General features: G+C 41.5%; 1 protein-coding gene across 1 annotated transcript in view; it reads right to left on the reverse strand.

Moving 5' to 3' along the window:
• Positions 1-4431: 4431 nt before the first annotated feature.
• Positions 4432-5000, reverse strand: part of LOC143275395 (translationally-controlled tumor protein homolog) — a 28964-nt gene continuing 28395 nt past the window's right edge. The window contains exon 6 of the mRNA XM_076579469.1: positions 4432-5000. This exon is cut by the window's right edge and continues 122 nt beyond it. The gene's annotated coding sequence lies outside the window, so the exon portion shown is untranslated.

The following is a 5000-nucleotide window of genomic DNA, read 5'->3' on the forward strand; positions in this document are numbered from 1 at the left end:
AAGCCTCTTTTCTTGTCCCTCCTCCAACAGCCATCCGCGATCCCCTTTTTTCCAGTTCCTTTTAAGGTCGTCTATTGCGGTACAAAAAGTCACAACAGTACAAAATGTCAAAACATTACAATATGTCACAAATGTGACATTTCATTCCACGCTGTTGTATGTTCATGGCAATTGTGGTACAATTTCTCACACATGTACAGTTTTCCATCGGATCTGACTTGTCAGTTGAGTACAGTTGAAAAGGTGAGCAAACAATGACCGCTACCAAAGAGACACATGACCTAGTGGTTAAGATGTCCACCTGGAGAGTGGAAGCTCCCGAGTTCGGTCCCCATCTGAGTTAAGCCAAAGACTTGAAACTGGTATCCTAGCATTGGTCAGAGATCACTTTGACGTAAATTGCAGATTTTGACTATTTAACAGCTTATTAGTGTGTCATGAGTACTACTGGAAGATGTCGGAAACTTCAAATGTCTAGGAGCAACCCTGACAAAGGACGGAAGCTGCAAAGCAGAAATAAGAATTTGTATTGGCACAGCCACCGCAGCCATGACCAAACTGAACAGAGTGTGCAAAAGTAACATCCGATTCTCCACAAAATTCAAACTCTACAAAGCCCTGGTGGTCTCCATTGTACTGTATGGTTATGAGGCATGGACACTGATGGCCGAAACTGAAAGGAAGATCCAGGTTTTCGAGTACAAATGCCTGAGGAAGCTCCTTCAAATTTCCTGGATCCAGCACAGGACCAATGTATATGTACGGAGCAGAATTAAGAACCTTGCTGGACCTCAGGAACCTCTCCTTTCAACTGTGAAGAGACCCAAGCTGATATGGTTTGGGCACAACACTCGACACACCAGTCTGTCCAAAACAATCATGCAAGGCACTATCGAGGGCGGGAGAAGAGGAGGAAGACAGCAGAACTGGCATGAGATCATCAAAGAATGGACCGGACTCCATACACGCGAGCTGCTGCGGGCAGCTGCTGACAGAAACAGATGGAGAGGGGAGATTGCATCTGCGGTCCTCAGGTATCCCCAGACTACTCTGTAGTTATGGGTCCAAGGTGAGGTGAGGTAAGGTACTACTGTGCTTTGTACAATGTAGATGACATGTACTCAGTGAAAATGACTTTTTACTCCGACATAAACACACAGACACAGCCCCCCCCCCCCCTCCCCGTGATGAGATCGCCTTGTTCCTGAAAGGAACATTAAATCCCATTCAACAAACCTTAATGCAGACGACCTCTGACCAGCGATCATCTCCATTGTACAAAGTACAGAAGTACTCAGGATACCCTAATAAGTTGTTAAAATGAAAATCTGCAAATTCGTCAAACTGATCACTCGTCAGTCGCACTGGCCACTGGTCATATACATTTTTTAAGGTACAAAAATTCTCTGAAGACAATTATTAGCTGTTAAAGAGTCATAAGCTGACATTTTAGGTCAAAGTGATCACTGGTCATTGTCACTGACTACTGGTCATCTACATTGTACAGCAGTACACAAGAGACACTATTAAGCTGTTAAATAGTCAAAACCTGCAATTTACATCAAAGTGAACACTGATCACTGTCACTGACCACCGGTCATCTACATAGTGCAAGGTACAGTAGTACTCATGACACACTAATAAGCTGTTAACAGGCACACTAAGAAAAAAAAAACGCCTTCAAAGCATCTTAAGCAGCTGGTGATGCTCTTTGCCCGATAGATAAAACAGCAATGGAAAACAATGCATACTACTGGGAGTCATGTTCGCCAAGGTTTTGCTTTTTATGCAAAGTGGTAAATTCCTTCAACTCAGAAAACGACACGAGATTCAGTCATCTTCCAGACGAGTGCTGAAGCGTTCTATGCAGACAGCAACAAACCAAAATAATTGCAACAAGACAAAAAGCCCTGGTCTATCTCTGTGGTGGGAGGACGTGACAGTTTGAAGACACTGGATTGTGTGAAATTGGGGCTGCTCCCCCCGGGGAGAGCACATCGCTACACAGAGTGCCACCTACTTTTTCCTGCATGCAGTTTTATTTTCTTACAGAATTTTGCCAGGGACAACCCTTATGCTGCCATGGGTTCTTTTATGCGCACCAAGTGCCTACTGCACGAGGGACCTTGATTTATCATCTCATCCGAATGACCTGCATCCAGACCACCAGTCAAGGTCTAGAAGAGGGGAAGAAAATACTGGCGACTATGCCATGACTCCATCCAGTGGGCTCAGATTCACGCCTCCTCGGCAGACACATTACCTCTAGGCCATCACTCCACGTTATTAGGTTTACCTACCTTATCGGGATGGATAAGTCCAGAAGGTGACAGCTATTCCATCTTGATACAACAGCCATGGTTGGTGTCATTGCATTCTGGTTTCATCTCCCCACCACCACAATTTTCTCCCCAGATTTGCACACATCTCAGGAAAGGCCTCTAGAGCTTTTCAAAAGGTGTTGCCAAAAAAAATTATTGCAGGACAGCTTTTTTTTTTTTATTTTTTTTTTTTTTACTAGTGTGTGTGAAGCGCATTGGGTTACACTGCCGTCTGGCATCTGCTTAGCAGATGTGGCATAGTGTATATGGATTTGTCCAAACACAGTGACGCCTCCATAAAAAACTGAAGCAGAGCCGAGCGTGCACGCATAGCAGTGTGGGAGCAGTTTTTTGTATGTTTTTTTTAAATCAAAGGGCATGCGGAAGCATGGTGTCGAGTGAGTGATAACTTCCCCCCAAAAAACAGAAGGGCTGGCAGGTCTTGATATTCTTATAATTTTTCATCAAAAGGACTTCGTTATGCCATTACAATAATCCGACTTGGTGGATGCACTTTTCATCAACTGTTACAGAGCAAGCCAACATGTTTATCTCCTGAAGTTTTCAACACATCGATGCTCACTCAACACTTTCAGTCTGACTTATCTGATTGCAAGTACATCTGTGGCATTTCAGTAGTTGAACTTTCATCACATATGTGCTTGTGAATGTTCTCATCTTTAAGGGGGTGGGGAAGCAAATATGGCCATAAAAACAACATCAGACATATGTCATTTAGCTAATACAGATGCTTTTTTGATAGTTTAATAAAGAATATCAGACTGGCAGTGATTGTAAACGGTGCAAGTTTCACTGTACAGTTATGCTTTCCATAAAATTTAATGAAATTCATGAAGCCGCCTGTATAATCATTTTTGTTTTAATCCAGAAAAGGACCTCAATCCATACTGTGTTGGGTTTCTGTTTGCAAGTAGTTTCCACAAGCTTGCTTACATGAAAAGTATGGGGTTCCAAAGGAATGAAAATGTCTAACACTATTTCAACTCAGTTGCACACCTACCTTTTTTCTTTTTTTTTTGGATCAAGTTGTAACCATCCCCCCCCGCCCCGATTTAACTTGCTTACAATGGTTGACGAGTCTCAAATCAATTTCTTTTAAGCCATTAGTTGTTTTTTTTATGAAATACTGGATTACAAACAAAACTGTATTGTTTTGTATTGTATAATTTTTGTCAACAGATTTCTCTGGAATTCTGGCTGCTCTCCCAACTGAAGGAGAGTGTCACCAAACTGCAGCACCACCTTTTTCTTCTGTCTGCAAGTGTGTTTCTACTATCACAGATTTGTCCACAGAATTTTGCCAGGCACAATCCTCTTACTGCTGTGGGTTCTTTTTCATGCTTGCTGCACATGGGACCATCACCCAGGTGTAGTGAGGAGAGGACTGGGGTAGGGGTGTGGAGGAGTAAAAATCTCAGTGCGTGTATGGGATTTGAACCTGTGTACAGATGCTTCCTAGCTGAGGCACATTTCCACCAGGCCACCACTCCACATGCACTTTTTGAACTTGCTATTCACAGGTGTGAGCAAAAATTATCTAAGCCATTAATGAACTATTTCTCCCTTCACACTTAAAGGAGACTAATCAATAGTATGCAACCTCAGAACTTCTGAACACACTAACTGCAGAGGCAGAACAGGGCACTGTATGTGATCAGTGTGAAGAGACAGACCCAGATGACAAACACCTTAATTTCCAGCCCACTGTTAACTTTGCTACTGAAAGGTTCACAGTTTGCACAATGTTTTTTTGACTTGCCTTGTTCAAGAACAGGTCTAGAAATCTTGGTGCAAATGTACCCATTGTGTTTCTGTGTGATTCAATGTAATTGCCCCATGATGTTGAAGAACAATTGCAAGAAAATAGACTACTGATACACAAACCGTATGTGTCCAGCACATACAAAAATTGGTAATATACTGTTTATCTTGCAGAAGTAATTAATTATAACTGCTCTCTGATCAGCAGCTGTTTTGAAAAAGCTGCTTCCACTTCATGAACTTGAACTCACTACTGATTCTAAGTAGACAGTAGGGAGTCAGGGGAGGAAAGACAGAAACAGATTTATGTCTAATGAACACACAATGCTGGAGTCTTCCACATACTTTTAATGACATTGAATGCAATGTTACTGTCCATCTTCAGACATACATCAACCCTATCTGGTAAGGTCAGCCTTCAGATTATAAACATCTCTTATCTATTCCAGCTGCAACCAGCAGTGAAGAGAGCAAATGCACCATAGTGACCAGACCACTGGCAACAATAACTGCAGTCTTCACCAACATGTGTCCCTGAAATGAGTTGCACTTAGTGTTTGCAAGATATCACTTTAAATGAAAATGTAACTAGGAACAAGTGGAATGCTTGGTGCACCCACAAGAAAGAAAAAAAAAAGAAAAAGAAAAAGAAAAAAAAAAAGAAAAAGAAAAAAAAAAAAAAAAAAAAAAAAAAAAAATCCACTCTATTGCAGAATAAAGTAAGACTAACCTAGGAACTTCCATAATGCATGGTTATTGAAAAATCAGAGATATTTTAAAAAATCCATTCCTAAAGTTTTTCTCCTTTCCTATTGTAAGTTGATTGAAGCAGGATTCTGACTGCTTGCTGCAAAAACAGAGGAAATGAACAACAGAATGTCCGACTAGAAAGTGATA

This window comes from Babylonia areolata, chromosome 30 (genome assembly GCF_041734735.1).
Source record: "Babylonia areolata isolate BAREFJ2019XMU chromosome 30, ASM4173473v1, whole genome shotgun sequence".
Lineage (NCBI taxonomy): Eukaryota > Metazoa > Mollusca > Gastropoda > Neogastropoda > Buccinidae > Babylonia > Babylonia areolata.